The following is a 21,259-nucleotide window of genomic DNA, read 5'->3' as shown; positions in this document are numbered from 1 at the left end:
CTTCTAAGTCTTCAAATCTTTCTATTTCTGCCATAGAATACAAACACTCAGTGTATAGCAAGTGAGGATCTACAATGTTTATCTTTTGTAGGCTGGCTTCAAAAGATAGATTTAATACAACTACTTTCTACTGAATGACAGGATGTCATTGTCCTTCAGGGCTGAGTAGTAGTCCATTTTGAGTATATGGACTACGAGAGGCCTCCTTCCTCTCTTCTTTCTAGCATTCCCAGTAGTGTTGAATACTATTTTTAAAATACAGTTAGACACGTAGGTTGATTCTATTTCTGAGCTTTTATAAATAATGCTGCAATAAACACAGATGTGCAACTATCTTTCCAATGGAAAGATTTCCTGTCCTTTGGATAAATATACAAAAATGGGATTACTGGATCACTGTGACTCCTCTGTCCAACCGAGAATCACCTGAAGTGTTCACTGTGGTACTGCTAGGGACACAGAGATCTGAGTCAAGAGGTAGAGCAAGAGGCCATACCAGGGATAGGCCTGCTAAGCCTATTGCATCCTCATATTTATTGGGGCAAAAAAGGAAAGAATGTTAATTTTAGAGAAAGATGTTTCTTAAAAATTAGAAAGATAAGCATACTTCCTGGGACAGAGTGGTTTCAGTATCAATAAGGATGATATGGCTAAACGATGCCTGAGGTTGGACAGTACACCTTGGAATCTGGAGAACACATTCATTAGATCACACACCCATCTAATGACCTCCTGTCATTTTCTCTTCATCTTTTCCTTTTATTTAACTTTATTTATTGACATACCTTTCAGATCGAAGCCAGGCTTTGCACCTGCCTGTAACTTCTAAAAGTAGGTCAGCTGGAACCAGCAGTTAGCGTAATGGCTATGTCGTTGGACTCCCACATAGTCAACCATGGTTCATGTCCCAGACCCAGTGGCTTAAAAGTCACGCTGGGCACGTGTGTGTGTGTGCCCAAGATCCCTAGAGGAGAATGGAGGAGAAGGGATTGTGGCATGGCCATCCACCCTGGGGGGGGTTGATTTCTCACTTTCTGTCTCTCTGTCTCTCTCTGTCTGTCTGGCAAGCGCATGCGCCCTATAGCAAAAACCTCTCAAAAAAAAAAAAAAGTAGGTCAGCCCACCAACTCTAACTGTGGCCCTGGCACATTTGTCTAGGAGAGGCCAGAGGCCCTCCTGTCTATGGGACATAAGAGCAGATCTATGTAATCTGCATTAAATGTCCAGGCTGAGGTGACCCTAAAGGCTGGGATGTGGCTCTGTAAAAGTGATATGGGAAATGAAGGAACCAGTCCTTCTATGTGGCCCACAGAGTTTTCTGAGCCTGCCTAATTTCCAGGGGTAGGTTGTCTCCCAAGATAAGATATTGCCCTGGCAAAGGTGATCCAGAAGAAAGCCAGGTGCCTGCCATGCCTGTCTGATCCCAGCAGGACTTGTGTGGCCACCTGTAATTTCTGGGTCATGGTAAGCCCTGAAGATCCACATGCAGCCCTGGAAAAGTGGTCCTCATGGGGCTAGAGGCCAGGCATGCTTTGAGATCCAAGCATGACTTTTGTACCTTTCTATAGTTTCCAGAGATGAGGTAGCCCATCAAAATGGAGTGTAGCCCTGGCAAATTTGGTCAGGAGGGATATAGGTAAGCCTATCTCTGAGACCCATCAAGAAGGTCCTTTGTGGTCTGTGTGGAACACCTGGTAGAGGGCCATCAACCCTGAAATCCTGAATGTGTCTCTTGAATGATCTTTCAAGTAAACAAGACTCAAGTCTCTCTGACCTTCACGAGAGACTATGACCTATGAAGCCTCAGGATTCAAGGAGACTGATCCAATTTGAGCAGACTTGTGCTAGGAGTTAGGTGGCTGGATCCTGGACAGTAGATTCAGGAAGAGGTCCGGGACAGTGTCCAGTCTTTCCCTCTGTAACCTGAAGCAGGCATCTCTGTTGCTCTTCATTCTATCAGGTGCCTCTCCCTTTCCCTTTGCTCAGACCTACAGCTCAGGGAGATCCAGAAAAACTGTGCTGGGTTGGCCTCAGTTAAGGGAGGGAGCCACTCCATGTCAGGTGTCTGAGGGGAGAGAGAATGCAGGTCTACCTTGCCTACCGTCAGGGAGAAGTGTCTAAACTCCTGTTCACACTCCAGTGGCAGTGGTGGTGTGTGTGTTCACAGATCTTTATTGTGCTGGGGTGCTGATAGGCCTCAGCCATTGTGGATATTCACTCCATTTTCTCCAATCGCAGGGCTTCTTCATCTTCTCTATCGCCTTGACTTTCATCAGGCCACAGAGACACAAGACTGCTTGATTCAGATCAAAACCAAAGTTCCATCCTTCCATCAGCTCCCAAGGTGACCGCTTGCATTCTTTAAGTGTTTGAATGAGTATGGTACTTGTGTCTTTGATGAGTAAAAAGATTGTGAGATTTTATGGCCATCATTTTTTATCTCTAGTGCTCCTGTCACTCCTTGTAAAGACCCGAAGAAAGTGCTGTGTTAACAAATGCCTACTATTAATAGGCATTTCCTGTTCAGTGAAAGAACTGTTCTAGGTTTCCCAAAGTCATTGTCTATATGAACCTTCAAGACAATGGTCAGTTGATTTATACAACAACCTCACATCAAAGAAAAGAAAAAGTGTGAAAATACATTCTACTCAAAATGGTATCACCAAGAAGCAGCATTTTGAAGTCTAAGACTTTGCTTGGGGGCAATAGATCCAAAGGGTAGCTGGCAGGAGTAGTAACAGATTGAACCCAGCCAAGCATTCTATTCCATGTCCCTTAAGTAGTCACATTCGGTATTAGCTATACTGCAAAGCACTGAACCTGGGGAGCAGATGAACATTGTCTTCTGTTGTCTTTAAAAAGTCATAAAATTCACAAAATAATGGTATTCTTCCAAAATATTTCTGGTCTCAAGAAGCATAGAAGTCATAGCATATTAACTTTTACTAACACACACTTAAAACTAGTAGAATAAGTTTTAAGGACATTGTCTTCTGTTGTCTTTAAAAAGTCATAAAATTCACAAAATAATGGTATTCTTCCAAAATATTTCTGGTCTCAAGAAGCATAGAAGTCATAGCATATTAACTTTTACTAACACACACTTAAGATAGTTCAAAACTAGTAGAATAAATTTTAAGGAACCAAAATTATAAGAGTTGAAAAGAGCGTTCAATAAAATGCCTTGCAAATAGTATCTTCCTGATTTATTTACATGAACTCAGGCTAATCTTTTGAATACCTATCCTGTAGAATCCAACCAAAAGTTCTAAACATGAAATGCAAATTAAATTCATTTAATTTGGAGTTAATTTAAGGAGTTAATTTAAAGGGACTAAAGGGTAGACTATCTACAAGCTACATTAAGGTAGGAAGAAAAGAAAATGGCTCTTTAGATTTTGGATGGTTTTCTTAATTGCCCTGGGTTGAGCTGGGCTTCACCTACTCATTTAGTCATGCTTTCAGGGTTGACTTGAATTTATGTCCTAAAGGGCTATGAAACAACTTATAAAATTGAATATAATATACAATATACAACAAGAAAGTATTTTTTAAATGAAAAGTTGTTTGGATTCTTGGTCATGTTCCTTTCCATATACAGTTTCAGGCTTTTCTGTCTTCAGGCATTAGCTCCCATTCAGTTCCTACTTAGAAGAAATAGGACATCCTATGTTCTGGTAGGTAAGAGGTTCGACTTTTATGTTTTTAGAAACCTGAGAACCATTTTTTAGCATTACTTCCTGCAGAGTCCTTCATTTCTGTGACTCACCTTGAATGACAATATCAGGACCTCTGTCTTGGTCACTTGCTGCCTTGGTTTTATTGCCTGGTCAGCTAGGTATTCATTATATGTGGTTCCTGCTTTAGCTGGGCATCCTTATCTTCACACACTAATTTAAAGTTACCAGATAGGCAAATAACATATAAGGCACCAGTTAAATTTGAATTTCACATAAAGAATAAATATATTTTTGTAAAGTTTTGTTATAGAGCGAGAGATAGAGAAGAAGAGTGAAAAACCAGCCCCTAGAGAGATATATATATATATATAAATACTGAATATTATGTAGGTGTGTCCTTAGAATCTCATTTTTCTCTTCTTTGAAAGGGTTGCCATCACACCTGCTTAGCAGGCTCGGTGCAAGAATTAAGGAAGAATAGATTGCATGGAACAGACTCATACTATTGTAGAATACTTATTTACCATTTATTTGAAATTCAAAGTTAACCAGGTGTCCTATATTTTATCTGGAAATTGTGTGCTAACGTCTAAAGATATCTCAGGCATTGTCCCTACTTCTCACTATGTTCCGTGTTGTCAGCTATCAGAATTTAGGTTTTTCTATGCTGTTAAATGTATTTATACCTCTTTCTCTTTCTTTTTTTAAATTTTGCTATAGGACATTGTGCTCACTGAAGTGAGACAGAGAAAGAGAAAGGAACTGAGAAAAGACTTCTCCATGCCCTCAGAGAGGGATGGCCCACAACACAATCCCTTTTCCATCATTCTTTCAGGATGTTTGGCACACAAACACATGCATCCACCATGTTTTTCAAGCTGCCAGGTCTAGCACTTGAACCACACAGCTGGTTATGTGGGATCCAGCTGTTTTAACCACCACACCACCACGAGCTCTTGCCTCTCCCATTTTTGGTCCTCACTAATTTATTTAAGCTGATCATGTCTCATTTTTTGGTGAATGGCTCTTTTTCAATAGCATGCCCTATGTGCCTGCATGAATTTCTTGTACTTGTCTGTTTTGTGTGTGGCTAATGTATCTTCAGCATGCCTGGTGTTAAAAATAAACCAGCCAATTTAATAGAGTAGAATTTTTAATAGAGCAAATCTTGACATCATTTAAATTGGGTAGTTGTCCCCCAACTTCCAGACAATCCCTGCTAGCCTGGTGGTCAACTCAGCATTTAAATCCACAGAACAGGAAAGTGACATGTGCACTGAAAGGGGAAGTGTCATACAGAAAACGTAAGTGAAGAAGTGAGGGACAGAAATCATTGGTTACAAATGGAAGTTTGTCTGCATTAATACAGTTTAAAAGGTGTGGGAACCAGCAGTTAACATAATGGCTATGTCGCTGGACTCCCACGTAGTCGACCGCAGTTCGTGTCCCGAACCCGGTGGCTTAAAACTCACGCCGAGCGCATGTGCGTGTGTGCCCAAGATCCCAAGAGGAGAATGGAGGAGAAGGGATTGCGGCGTGACCATCCCCCCTGGGGGGTGATTTCTTGCTTTCTTTCTCTATGTCTCTCTCTGCCTGTCTGGTGAGTGCAAGCGCCCTATAGCAAAAACATCTCAAAAAAAAAAAAAATGATGGGATGCCTGTGATTGACTGTAACCTAGCCACCAGTTCAGAAAAACAGCCTAATATATAGAATTTTGCCCCATCCATAGGAATCCAAGTGTGGGAGTACAGTGGCTGTTTTAGGCCAGATAGTTTAACGCTGGTCTTACAAACCTTTCCCAGCTGGCCTGTTATTTTGTGTCACTGTCATTAAGTCCTAGCTTTGTCTAGGGCAGTTCTATTAATAGCAGCATCTGTTTTGTTCCAGGGATTGTGAGAAATTCTGCAAATGCAATGAGTAGCAGGCGTATGCTCTGTCTTAAAGAACCCTAAGAGTCAAGAAAAGGAATTGATATTAAATGTGATGCTAGTATTAACAAGTAAATATTCATAATCATAATTTTTAAATACTTACTATAAATCAGAAACATTATCTCCCTTAATTTTGGCAGTATCCCTGTCAAGCATGTGTAACCATTATTTTATTAAGAAGGAAAAAAAAAAAAACCGAGATTCTGAGGATGATCAAGTTTTTAAAGTATAAACTTTCAGTGGCAAAGCTGGAATGAGAATTTAAATCTCTGACTTCCGATGAGTTGTACATTGCCTTGGCCCAGCCTCATCTGAATTCATTACTATCATATATCATTTATTTTTCACGTTCAGTGGACCTCTTAGAGGAAGGGCACTATAATTGGTGAGTGTTATGTAGAGATATTGCTTCGTCATTGTTTTTCCCCTGTGACATTGATGACACTGCCTGGGAATTCCATGCTCATAAGGATTTCTCTTTCTTCCTAACTCATATGAAAATAATTTAAGTTAGTGCCATTAAGATACATGCTTTTCAAAAGAGAAGTCTATTTATATGAGTATGATGATCAGAGCAGAAAACACAGATAGGCCTTTCCTTTGCCTTCATCGTCCATCAATTCCAAGGGTGGCTTACTCACCATTGTCATTTGTCAGTCTTGTTAGTCTTTCTACTAAAGAAATAACTGACACAAGAAAATTATCTCATCTTACACTGTCTCACATATGTGCCTTCTTTGTTTCCAAAGTCATCTGTCTTAAGGATGAAATGTGGAAAGACAGGTCATATTCCAGTTGTCTTTCCAGGATAACCAGAGAGTAAATGTCAATGACAAGCCTACTTTCTGGCTTAAACTAATAGTGGTAATGCCAGAATCTAATGACTGTTGACTACTTACTTCTTATCATTAATAACCAGTAAGCCAGCCACACACATTTAGTAAATGACAGACTTGTGTAAGACCTGCTTTTTCTTCACATATTTCAAAGAGGTTGCTCAGTCCCAGACTCTACCTGACATTTTGACTCATCTGTTCACTGCTTTCTTCACAACAGTGCCTCAGTATCTAAATTCCAGCTTTGCAGGAGGGATGTTGATATCTCAGGTCCTACACAACGTAGAATGTTGGCCTACTGTTGAAGGACTTCCCTGGAATTGGCTGCCTAACTTTGTTCTTAGGAACTAGGCTAAGAAAACAGAGTTAGAACAGATATGGCCACACAGCAGGCACTGTGGGTGAGAGGAGGAGCAGACTCACTGTAGAGGGGAAAGAAACATTTCAAAACATAGAATGTCTTTCTCAATATAGAGGTACCTTGGGAATTTTAGGCACCAACACTGATATTCTAGGAGCAATAGGAAGTCCAGGCTAAAATGACTGGTTCAAGAAAGTCTTTGGTGGTTGTCATTTCGGAGTATTTTAAATCACACCTCCGATGATCAGCTTTAAGGATATTGGATTTATTTCTGTTTTAAAAAATAATAGGGGCCACCCCTATGGCCTACTGTTTGGGGAAGCCAAATTCTACATGGCCGACTATACAGATTGAGTCTCAGAAGAAATGACTTAAAAACACACTGGTCCTGTCAATGTGCTTGTCTCAGTTCCCAGCAGAATGCAGAAATGGAGGAGGAAGGCTTGTGACAGGGCCATGTTCAATAGGGGGTATTTTCCCCATCTTCCTATCTCTTCTCGTCTGTCATTCCCTGGCGAGCATATGAACCACCTGCCAATAACATAAAATATTGGAAGGAGTTAACTGATACAGGCAATATAGACTGGGTGTGGGGACTTCCTTAGTGCCTTTTTCACATGATGTAATATTTAGATCACTTGGCATAGATCTCTTAGATGGTCAATACTTCATCAGTCTCGCACATGTTTTTATGGGTTTTTTTTTAATTTAAAGTATGTTATGTTTTCAATAAATAACTATTCCAGGTACAAATAGTGCATTGATGAGACATCTTGAAATGTGCTGGCTTAGGTCATTCTGTTCTATGTTTAGACATTCAATCTAGAATCTGAAAATAAAAAGAACAGGCTATTCGGCATGTAAGCCTTGCTTTTTAGGCATTTTCAAATTATATCTGCTTTTCTTTCTTTCATAAATTCATGTCAAATCTAGTTTAATACAGTATCTCTCTAAGCAATATTTGTCCTGACCGAGAGGCATTGTCAAAAGAGAAAATATGGTGGGGAATTGATTCAATAAATATTGACACTGATTACTATGAAACTCTAAGTCACTCTCATTTTTAAAAGTTTATTTATTTATTTCTTCCATGCCACAGCCAGAGAAAGACACAGGCACCCTCAATTGGTCAATAGGGTCTTCATTCCATGTTCCCACCCCTCCACCCCAGTTTTAACTGGACGAGATAATGAGTGTATGTTCAGGGAGTTCCAGGGACTCCTACCAAGGACTTTCCTCACGTGGGTGGGTCTGTTTGCATCACTACTGTCACCTGACCTCACTCATTCTTCTTTTGAAAATCAGTTAAGGACTCATGTCCATAGTGACAATGAATCGCAACTGAAATACTGGTAGCAAGTCTTTCCTATTTCCTGTTATTTGCTGAGGCTGACAATGTTAAGAAAATGGAAAAAAAAATAAAAACCCTGAAATTATGTAACAACAAATCTCACATGTATACTGTTAATATATACATCCGTTAGAAAGAAAATAAGGTCGTTCACTGTAGATATTCTGAGGCTGTGAGGTAGTCATGGCAATAACACAAGCCTACAGGCTGAAACTTTGAATCCAAGTAGCAGGCATCACAATAGAAGAATTTTAATGAAACCAGATAATATGACCTTTGGCTATTGGTGTTCTATTTCTCCAGGACACTGCTGTGTATCACCACCATCAGCCCTACTGCTGCTGCATCATTGCCAAGCACGAGGAGCCCTCCATAACATTCTCCTCCATGTGAGGATTGGGAGAACCAAATCTATCAAGGCTGCATTGGAACACTTCCAGGTAGTGCATCTCCATGTCAGAGTAACTAGCTTGCTGGGAGAACTAGGAATCTGACAGGACAACTTGCTGATTGGATACTATACAAAAAAACCTTCCAGAAATGAAAAAGTAAAGGTTTTATCATGCATGATTGATGGATCTCAACCACCTGCTAAGTTTAAGAGTCAGGCAGATGTATCTGAAATACATGAAAGAGATGCATTCCGGAGGTGCATTACTGGCTTCTTTGCCTGCATTCTTTCTATTTTTTTTTTAATGTGATCACTTATTATATAAATTTCCCCTCAATACTTTCACAGTATCTCATAGATTTTGGTATGCCAGTTTTTTTCTTTTTTTAATTTTTCTTTATTTCAAGAACTTTCAACATTTTCTTCTTAATTTTATTGACCTAGTCATTCAGGAGCATGTTATTTATTTTCCATGCATTTGTGTATTTTTCACTGTTTTGTTGATTTATTTTATTATTTCATTGTGGTCAGAAAAAATATACTTGAGATCATTTCTATTTTTCAAAAGATTTTGAGGCCCTGGGGCCCTCAGGGAGCATAGTGATAAAGGTACCGGATTCACACATGGCTGATTATGGTTTGAGTCCCAAACCTGGGGACTTGAGACTCATGCTAGAAATGTATGTGTGTGTGCCCAAAATCCCAAGAGGAGGAGAATGGAGGAGAAGGGATTGTGGTATGACCAGCCCCTTGGAGAAAAAGGGATTGTCACATGACATCCTCTTTGGGGGTGATATTTCACTTCTCTCTCTCTGTCTGTCTGGTGAGAACATGTGCCTTATAGTAGGACAAGATAAAACAAACAAACAAAACACACACACACAAAAAAACAAAAAACAAACTCTCTAAAAATTTTTTGAAAGTTTTTTGAATGGCCTAATATTTGATGTGTCCTAGAGAATATTTCAAGTCCTGATGATATTCTCTGTCAGTTTGTTGAAACATGTTGTAAATGTCTGTCAAACTCATGGTCCATGATGTAGTTTAATTCTGATGTTTCTTTGTTCATTTTTCTGTGTAGATTATGTATCTTATTCTGAGAGTAGGGTGTTGGAATCAACTCCAACTATTTATATATATATATATACACACACACATATATATGTATATATATATATATATATATATATATATATTAGTCTATGTTCCTTTTTGGTCTATTAATGTTTGTTTTGCATTTTTGAATGTTCCAAAATTTGTAAATATATTTGTAAATATAAATTTACAATTGTTATATCCTCTTGCTGAATAAGTCCTTTTTATCACTATGTAATGACTCTTTTCAAGTTTTAAGTTGAAGACTATTTTAACTGATAGTAGATCTATTCTTGCTTGCTTTTGGCTTGATTGTTATTGAATGTCCTTTCCATCTCTTCACTCTCAGTTTAAGTATGTCTTTACAAATGGGTTAAGTTTCTTTTAGGCAGCATCTATTAGGGCCTTGGGTTATTATTGTTGTTGCTTTGCTTTTCCTATTCAGCTAGTCTATGTATTTTGACTGGGAAATTTACATTCAAGCTTATTATTGATAGATGTGAGCTACTTGGGTCATATTGATTGGTTTTTGGTTGTTCGGTATTTTCTTTTTTCTTTCTTCCTCTATTATTGCTCTTCTTTAAAGTTTGGTAAATTTCCATATTGATAAGCTTTTATTTGTTCCTCTTCCTGATTTATGTGATTGCTCTACTGGTGAATTTTATACCTTTACATTTCAGGATGATATTTTTCTTCCTTTCACTTCCAAAAGTAGGAATCTTTTAATACTTCTTGAAAACTTAATTTAGTAATGATGAAGTCTGTGTGTTTTACTTGTCTAGGAAGCTTTTAAATCTCTTTCAATTCTGAAGGATATCTTTGCCTGGTATAGTATTCTTGGCTATTAAATACTTTTAATATTTTCAGTATATTTCTTGGCTTGTAAGATTTCTATTAAAAAGTTGGATATTAGTCTTACATAGATTCCTTTAAATGTGATTTGATGCTGTTTTCTTACTACTTTGGACATTCTTTGACTTTTAACTGTATGATTATAATATGCCTCAGAGAGGATCTTATTGGAGTTAAGTCTATTTCGTGTCCTCGTATTTCCCAAATCTGGATTTCCCTAATTCTCCCTGAACGTGGGAAGTGTTCTGTTACTATTTAATAAAACAGATTTTCCATTTTATCATTTCTTCTTCTAGAATCCTGATAACACAAATATTTGATTATTTAGTGAGGTACCAACCTTATGTGGGTTTTTACCTTTACTTGAATTCTGTTTTTTTTTTAATATGACTCATTTATTTTAAGATTTTTGTCTTCAAATTCAGAGATTATGTCTTCTGTTCAGTCTAGCTGAGTTTGTTATTGATGCTCTCCAGCGTATTTTAAAAAATTCATTGATTTTTTTTCATCTTCAGAATTGCTGTTACATTCTTTGTCCTGTTTGATGCTTGTTAAAATTTCATTTGTATTACTACATGAATTGTTTTTATGATTTAGTTGAATTTTTTATCTGAATTTTCTTGCATATATTTAGTTTCCTAAAGATCATCATTTTGCATTTTATTTCAGGTATTTCTTGGATTTCCCTTACTTTGTAGTCTGTTCCTGAAGAATTATTTTGTTTCTTTGGAGGACTCGTGTATCTTTGTTTTTTTTGTTGTTGTTGTTGTTTGTTTGTTTTGTTCGTGTGTGTGTGTGTGCGTGCGTGCGCGTGTGTGTGTATTCTTTTTGTTGTCTTTTTTTTTTATTTCATCATTTTTCTTGTGCTCCTGCATTTATATCTGGACACCTGGTAGAACAATGACCTCTTTCCTTTTTAGGGAGTACCTTTCTAAAGGAAGGACTTGTTCCTGTAAATGGGTCCTGTAATAGACACTGACTTTTGTTCTGGTTGGATTTGTACTGGAGCCCCTACATATTTTCTCCATGTGGAATCTGTCAGAAGTGTCTACCAGTGCCTGTGTAACTTGGACTATGAGTGTTTGAAGATGTAGTAATGTAGAGGTATTGGAGTAGGGGACCATCACTGTCACTTTTAACAATACAGATGATTATGTCATATATATTTTAAATTAATTTTAATAATATTGACTCACTGTTTAGTGATGGTTATCTTTAAATATTAATTCTTTCTTTCTTTTTTTTTTTTTTTAAAGATTTTTACCATGGTGTACATGTACTCATCAGAGACAGACACAGAGAGACAGTGCAAGGGAAGATAAGAAATCACCCCCTAGCAGGGATGTCCGCCTTCGTTTTCTTCCTGGATTTTGGGCATGCATGCCCATGGTCCCAGAGTGATTTTCAAGCTGCCAGATCTGGGACTCAAACCATGGCTGACCATGTGAGAGTCTAGCACCTTAACCACTATGCCACCTACTGGCCCCATAATAATAGTTATTTTTTCTGTTTGTTTGTTTTGGTTTGGTTTTTAGAGAGATTTTTGCTATAGGGTGTGTGCGCTCACCAGAGAGACAGAGAGTAAGAACTCACCTCCCAGGCTGGTTAGCCATGCCACAGTCTCTTCTTTTCCACTCTCCTTTCAGGCTCTTGGGCACATATGCACACGTACCTGCCATGAATTTCAAGCTGTTTGGTCTGAGATGCAAACCGCAGTCAACCATCAGTGAATCCAGTGACATAATCATTATGCTGTCTACTGGTCCCCCACAATATTAATTCTAATATTCCTTATTGGGTCAGAATACCATGAGACTAGCAAATCTATTAAGTGTATTTTTAACTTTACTGAAAAGCACAACTAGTTACACATACGAATTTGGATGAAGACTGCTTAGATGTGAATTATAGTTCTTCTCCTATCTTGGTGTATGATTTGGGGTAAATTATTTAATAGTTTTATTTTTATGTGCTTTTTAATGTAAAATAGAAATTAGCATACCTCAGAGGAGTTTTGTAAAATTATTGAGTAGGGCACTCAGCAAATTGCCAAACACATCATCAACATCTTAACCACATTGACTACAATCAGGTATCACTTAGTAATGGGGATACATTTTAAGAAATGCATCATTGAACAATTTTTGCCATTGTGTGTACATCACAGCATGCACTTACACAAACATAGATGACAGAGACTATTAAACATAGGCTATGTGGTATAACCTATTATAATTGTATGGGGCACTGTTGTGTATGAAGTCTGCTGATGACTAAAATGTTATATGACTCATGACTGTATTTAAATTGATATGGTTACAACTCTTCTAAGTTTTCCTCTTCTCTTACCTCATCTTCTTTCTTTATCATTTCCACACTTCAGAAGCCACAGGTCTGTGTCAATCAGAAAGCAGGGTGACCACCGGCCTACTGCCATGACACTGTCTCCTGAGATGTCAAAGCAATTTCTTCCCCTCAATTGCATTGTCACATTCTCTACAACTGTTTCAAGGCTGTAGCTTACTAAATGTCTGGAGATACGTGCATATAAAGTTGCAAACTTAATTTCCTAAAATTGTGTTTTTTGAAATTCTTGGAATATTCCTGTGAGCAGTATGTATGCTGGGAAGTGTACAGGTCGGGTTGTGGGTGGTTGCAGATTTTTATGACTTGAAACTGGTCAAAGAAAATTTGTATTATCTATAAATTGTTCCTTTTAAAGCCATTTTAAGGAATTATACCCAATCATCCTTTTTTAATTCCAATTGTATGCAAAACTCCCATGTATATAAAGGATATTTTTGAATGAACGCTTCAGTTTGCCTCTGAGGAGACCATTTTGGGAAGTCTTTGCTGTGGGACAAATACTCTTTTTTGTGTTTCAGAAAGTGGGGTCATGCAGCAGGAAAAAAATGCCCTTCAATATGACAGAGAGACACTATGAGAATCTCTGCTAGATTCCCAAAATTAAATGAGGAGCTAAGTCAACATGCTCTGTGTTTTACATCCATGGGGGAGAGTCAATGAGCATTCATGTGGACAGTAAGTGGGGGTCAAGTGCAGCTGGTACACCCCATGTTGGCAAGCACCCAGCATAGCAGATGTTTCTTTGTTCAAGAATGAACAAACAGGAAAAAAAATCAACAGGAGGTCTATAAAAGTTCTGTGCCATAAGGAACAAGAGTATTACCCTGAAAAAGAATTGGAAGAAAAGCTTACTTCTAAAAGCTGTTTCTAAACCAAGTGAAGTGGTCTTTTTCCATCTCAAAGTATACTTTATTCTCGTCTCTTATGACTATAACTCACCTGCATATAGCATATATACAATGAAATGAAAATTTGTAATGAAAATTTTGACATGAAAATTACTCATACCATCACCCTTTGCAGATGGGTCAAAAAAATACTGAAAATGTCTGTGAATATTAGCACAGTCTGTTTTAACAAATTTAAAATGAAGACAGAATCCCAATTTCTAGTTATTAGGAGTTGATAAGAAATGAGAAAATGGAGACATTTAAACACACCCAGCTAGGAATACTTGAGGGAGACTGAAGTTTAGATAGAGAGGTAGGTCGAAAACTAGAGTACGTTATTATTATTTTTTTTCTAAATACTTGGAGAAGAAAGGAATAAATACAGAAAAAGATGAGACTATAGGGAGGAATTATGTCTACAAATTCTATCTGATTCCTTTATGCTATTTATACAATTGGGCACTATAGAAGCAAACTAAGCCATAGGTCACTTAAATTTTTACATTTAAAAGAGACAAACTTTAATGAGAAAAAAGAAAACAGAAATTAGTTTCTGAATTATTTAGAAATATCACAGGAGATGAAAACTGCTTAGTAGTTTCCACTGTGTGGATAATGCATCATGATCAATAAATAAATGCTAACCTTACCTTAAGAGCAAATATAAGAATGCATTATTAAAGAAGAATAAAATTGGTTGGCTTCATTATTCCTGCAAATTTAATGGTATGTTATGGCTTAGAAGCCATGCTTAAATTTTAATACAACCCTTTTTAATTGGGCCAAAGACGAATCCAAAAGAAATTTTATACGTAGTTGCTCTTCAGAGACTTTATTAGTTTTAATCAGGGACGTATCTCTCATTTTGCATACTGAAAATGCTAGTCTTGCTTTGGATTCAAAGAGAATTCAGGCTTTCTGAAGGAACCTGAATTCCTTTCAGAGAGTGAGTATTTAAATCCAGGTCACCCCATGTGAGGAAAAAAGATACATTCTTTTTATTTGTACTATTTATTTTGAAATGATTCATCTTAATTGTGAAATATTTAAACTTAGTATTAATATACTAGTAACTCATATATTCACTATAGAGAGTAAAAAAACTAAATATATGCTTAGATCTCTCTCTTGTTTACTGTTTTTCTAGTTAAAAAAATAAAAAAACTAGAAGTATTAATAAAGGCTCTGTATCCTTCTCTTTTCTCTCCAGTCTAGAGATAACTAGCTGGAATTAGAAATTTGTGTGTAGTATTAGATTTAGGTGTTTTGTTTTTTTTTAATATTTTGCTTATATATGGGCATTTAGTTAGGAATATATTGTGTTGTTATGTATTTTATTTGAATAGCTTTATGCTATAAACAAACATTTGCAAATTGGTTTTTCTTCCTTATCATATACTTTTAAACTGTATTCATGTGAATATGTGTAGATTTAGTTATCTGTGAAAGTATTTCATTACTTGAATGAAATATAATTAGCATAGTGAGGTTGTGTCTACTTTCTCTACTCTGAATAGTAAACCAGTGGCCTTCTTCAACCATGTTGTCTTTTCTCGTGTGCTAGAATATCTCTAGGGTTAAGAAACTGATTTCTGGGCTGGCAGGTGGTGTGATGGTTAAGGTGCTAGATTCCCACATGGCCAACCCACTGGCTTAAAAATCACGCTGGGCACATGTGCATACATGACCAAAATACCAAGAAGAGAGGGGAGGAGAAGGGATGGTGTATGATCATCCCTCCTGGGGTGTAATTTCTCATTTTCCCTGAGTCTCTCTCCAGAAACTGTGAATACCCTATGGCAAAAACCTAAAAGGAAAAATAAAATCTTAGAGTTTTAAATAAATTTATTAAAAAAAGGAAACTTTTTTTTTGTATTATTGTGGCAATTTACAGATCTAGAAATTTCTCAGCTGCCCCATTTGCCACGAACCCTTGAAAACACTTAGTGTTGTCAGATGCTAACTTTTGTCAATATAATAGGTTAGAAATGTCAAAATGAAAAACGATGATTGGTTTGTATTTCTCTGATTACCAGTATAACTAAGCATCGTTTTATAGGTCTACGGATCATTTGTATTTATTTTTCTGTGAATTTCATGTTGATAGGCTTTTCCATTTTTATTTATTTTTTAATTTACTTTTAAGTACAGTATCTGTTCTGTTGTGATTCTCCTGCCTCAGCCTCCCTGGTACTTGGGACTCCAAGTGTGTGCCACTGTGCTCAACCTTTCTTAGGGCAAACTAGAACTTGAGTCCGGGCACATCATGCAGCCTCAGCCTTTGGAACAGCATAGCCTCATAAACTTGTGCCACTATTTCTGAGCACCATTTATATCTTTTGAAATGTTTTATTTTTAACTTATTAATTTTTTTTATTTTAAAAGTATAAAGAATAGCATTATTACATTTCCTGAATATCAATATCTCTCTGTGATTGAAACTATCTCTTTCTATTTTATAACATAACTTTACATCTTTAATGTAATAAAATTTGTAATCTTTTCCATATATTTTTACTTCAAGTCATATTTTAAAACACTTTTCTATACCAATGTTATAGTCATTCTCATAATCATTTTATGTCTTTGATTTGTCTTTTTTTTTAATTGCCAAAAGGCATATGCACTAGCCAGAAATAGACAGAGAGATGGGTGTGGGGAAGGATAAAGTACTCCCAAAAATAGAGTGGTCACACTGCACTTGTTTCTCCATTTCTTCATCTTGTCAATACTTTAGGCATGGCTGTACATGTGGTCACTGTGTTTTCCAAGACACTGGGGCAGGGATTCAAACAATGTTCAGTCATGTAAAGTCTGGCTCCCTAACCACAAGGCTCCAGGGCCAACCCCATTTTTTATACTTTTTTTTTTTTTGGAGTGCATATTTTGAGCTAGAAATCTTTCTCTCCAATTTTGATAGCCAATTATCACAATGTCATTATACTCTCTATAACATTTCTTTTTTCTTTTTTATTCCCCATATTAATACTATCACAAATATCTGAACATGCATTGCATGCAAGACACCATGCTAAATGATGTAAAGGAGAAGCAAATATGAACAATATATGCTGAAAATTCGTTGAAGGGCTAGTGGTAGGAAAGTGGATTTTTAGTTCCTGTTGTAAGGTTTTAAAATTGTTTTCTGCAATTCCCTCTAACTTTGAAAAGTCCTCATAAACAGAATTTAAAAGAGTATCATAATGTTTTCTCATAAATAACATTTTTAAGTTAGTTTGTTTTTCTTTCATTGAGATGCTAATGTTTATGATGACAATATATCATGTCTACAATGACATTTCTATGGCTTCAGCAATAGCCACATCTAGTTCTATCTACATCTGTATTTATCTGTATCTGCTATGTAGAGATATAATTTATTTTATTTGCTAAATAAATGACTAAATTAAATTATCCTCAAATATATTTGTTCTTTTTGTAATTATTATTGCCACAAAATACCTATTTTAAATAGCTAAAGTTTCTCCAAGTAATTAAACAGCATGATATTATTTATTATCAGCGTGGACTCAACCATTAAAAGCTGTAATTTCAAACTCACTTTTTGCTAAAATTAGTTTTTATTTTTCTCATTTTTATTATACTTAAATTACATTCCAAACAGTAATCAACCAACCATTATAAACTGCATGTTGGTTCTAATAGTCTATTTCAAACCCTTGGTGTATAGTTTAATTGTGTTTTAAGACTAGCTGATCAATTAACATCTAAGGCATGCTTTCTAACTTCTTAATATGGACAAGTATTTCGGAAATTGAAACAAAATCAAACTTTTTACTCAAATGGTGGCTTGTGATTGCTCTATAGCTTTAAGAACATGAGTTCAAAGGTCAAAGACAATACAAACAAATCTCAGTAGACCATTTTTTTAAATATATTTTTCTTTATTCATGATAAAAGCATGTATGTGCACGTGCACTTGAGAGTGAGAGAGTGAGAGAGTGAGAGAGTGAGAGATTGGTCTGGTCATGCTACAGTCTCCTTCCAGTTTTCCAGCCCGTCAGATCCTGGCCACTCATACATGTGCCTGGCGTTTCTCAGTGAGCCAGGAGGAACTCCAGTCATGGTTACCTTCTGGGATCTCAGTTTCTGAATAGCCCATTAGCCCTGCTGCACATAGCCAGCTTGGCAATTGATATTGTGGGCAATTTTTGCTAACTTTCTCTGACATTGCCTCTGAAAATTTATATTTTCAAATATAAATAAATACATCTGCTTCTCTTACAGTTTTATCACTAATAACATCTGCTCTCCATGATGGTGAAAAGATTCCTGCTCATATTTTGAATTTTAACACTATCGACAGCCGTTGTATACCTTCCAAAGTCATTAATTAAACCCCCTCATAGAATCAATTCATATATTCATTGAGACACACAATCAAAACCATTGTTTTAGAATGGACCCTTGTTTTTATATCTCTCAATCTTCCTTACATAGGTTAAGTGTCTTGCTTCTAGCCTCTTGGCTTATTGCACCTACATTAAAAACAAAAACAAAAACAAACAAACAAAAAAACCCCTGCAAATTGTAATGCAGACATACCCAAATATGCACTTTAAAATAAAAAAAAAAACCACACAGAAGTTTTCTTATAAAGATCATCATTGAAGGGGAAAAAAAGGCATGTCACTCTTCTAATTAAAGTCACTGTACATTAGTGGTTGCCAATTGCAAAGGAGTTCTCCAAGGACTCTGGGCCAAACGGCAGAAAGGTGAAGGAAAAAGTTGAACTTATTGTGGGATAGGGGGGCCAAAATAGAATGAGAATTTATGTCCTGGGAATTGCAGCAACCAGCAATGATTCTGGTGGAGAAGGGAGGATATTTTTATGAGAGGCAACTTAGTAAAGGTGTTGAAGCCCAAGCGGGGTGAAAAGGATACACGTAACAGTCTTTTTATGGCAGGTTGTCAGAGCCATAAAATAGGAGGCAAGGACAGCATGCACACGGGCTGTGCAGAGGCGCTGTGGATGGGCTGGAACCATGCAATATAGCACCAATACTCATTCTCCTTTTCTCCATTTCCATATCTGATACTCTTTTCTTTAGAAGTGACAAACTTGACTTCATTTCCTCAAAATATGAGCACATTCCATCAGTTTCCACGAATGAGTTAAATATTCTGCAATGAGCAGACGTGAGCAGAGAAGATGAGAGAGACAAAATGGAGAAAAAGACAATGACTATTGGGGTGTTATGTTGAAGATACTGTCACACTCTCATACTTTCATAGTTAAGAAAAAATGTAGCTAAAGATTAGCTCCACGGCCCAGGGGTAATGCACTGCTGAAGAGACGTAGGGTCACCCATGGCAACGTTGGTTCGAATCTCTGGCCTGGTGAGCCTGATACTAGACACACATATGACTGCCCAGAATGTCAAAGACTGGAGGAATGGAGGAAGGAGACAGTGGCATGACAAGACTCTGTGGGGAGGGCTCTATTTACTCCTCATTTCATTTTCATGCACACATTCCATCATGAATTTAAAAAATATATATCAAAACCCAATTCTTTACATTCACTGTGCCATAATACAATCCTTTGGATGTATTGTATTACTATTGATGAAATGCATGATTACATGTAGACAGAGGCTGAAAGGATTATTTAGTCCTTTTTATTGATATATAGAAATAGAGGATATATATGTAGTATATTGTTGAACCAGAGCAGAATGTTTGATTGATCATAAAATAACACCTTGATTAATCCTAAATTCTTCTGACTTCTCTGCTCATTAACTTATTTGTTCATTGAAATTTGTATGTTTAGTTTCATTTTCAATTGATGAAATCAAGAGCATTATCAATCTCTCTTAGCAAATAGTGTATTATTAATAACTTTGATAAATTTTTATTTTGATAAGAACCTTTCCACTGATGAAACATTTACTGGAGCTTTTGCTATTTTATAGGCTGTGATAATTTTGGGGAAATTTGTGATAAATTCTTTAGAAATTTACATCTTTGAAGACCTCTAAATCTGATGATTCTCATGGAATGATTTTTATAAAAATATTTAATGCTTCATACAACTCTGCTTAGTATGTCTGCATGTAATTTCAAATGTAAAATGATATTCTAATGTTTTCTGTATTTCATGTAAATTGTAGTCATCAGGTGAGTAACTAAAATTAACTCCATGATTTATACACTATTCAAAAATCCTCTTTCTATATTCTACTACTATATCTTCAGTTATAAGAAAAATTAATTAAAATCACCTTCTCCATTAGAAATAGTTCAACCAAGTCGTATGAAAATAGTGTTCTTTTTCATTGAATAAGTGTTTTAAAATCTTATTTCTATTTTTAAACCTATCGTTATTTTCTTTGCTATATTCCAGCATTTTTCAAAACTAAAAATTCTGAACTCCTTGAAGAATCCTAATAAATCTTTCATATGCTTATTTCAATGCCTATGTTTATACTTTTAAGTTTACTGTCCATATTGCTAATGCTTTGTGAAATCTGTCTCCTAAATATTACAATCATGTTAAAGTACATGTGCTTTACTTTTATGTTTATTCTAATAATAAAAATAATATATCCTTAGTTTGGAAAACTTAGATTGTCAAGAAAAGCACAAACATCAAGATGTGCATTTATAAGTTCTGAGTTTCCAGCTGTAATCACTGCTAACATTTTGCAATAGATCTTAGATTTATGTAATTTCATATTATTACTTAGTATTATGTCCTATGCACTTTCCATGTCATTGAACATTTCCTTAAAGTATATTTTTAACAGCTTCATAGTGTCATTAAATGAGTTTGAATCATTGCTACTCATTTCATTTTGGTTTCTTTTGCTATAGGGCGCATGCACTCGCCAGAGAGACAGAGAGACCATGGGACTCTGTACTATTTCTTAAAATTCCTGTGTGTCTATAATTGTTTTACAATAAGAAGTTAAATAAATAAATAGTAAATTCACATAAGATACTCAATAAATAGTACTGTTATTATAATTCCATGAACCTACCTAGCTTAGTTGAGAATTTAAGGAAAAAAATTATAATTGCACTTTGAAATACTAAATTTATTCACAGTTTTTCATAATTAAACTACAAATTTTATTTCTTTTCTCTCTCTCTTTTTTTTGGGGGGGGGATATTTTTGCTATAGAATGAACACATATGCTCACTGGAGACACAGAGAGAGAGAGAAAAAAGTAAGAAGTCATCCCTCTGAGGGGATAGCTACTTCAGAAGCCCTTCTCCTCCATTCTCCCCTTGAAATTTTGAGTACACACATATGTACACCTTGCATGAGCTTCAAGTCTCCAGGTCTAGGATGCGAACTGCAGTTGGTCATGTAAGAATCCAGTGTCTTAATCACTATGCCACCTGCTGGCCCTCAAACTACAAATTTTAGTTATGTGTGTATAGATATAACCTTTCAAAGTCAGAGAAAATTACCAAAACAAAAATTTTGCTAGAGGGTGTATGCAGTATCCAGATGAGAGAGACAAAAAGAAAA

The sequence above is a fragment of the Tupaia chinensis genome, unplaced genomic scaffold (genome assembly GCF_000334495.1).
Source record: "Tupaia chinensis unplaced genomic scaffold, TupChi_1.0 Scaffold000281_1, whole genome shotgun sequence".
NCBI classification, from domain to species: Eukaryota; Metazoa; Chordata; class Mammalia; order Scandentia; family Tupaiidae; genus Tupaia; species Tupaia belangeri.
Note: the sequence above shows the minus strand (reverse complement) of the source record.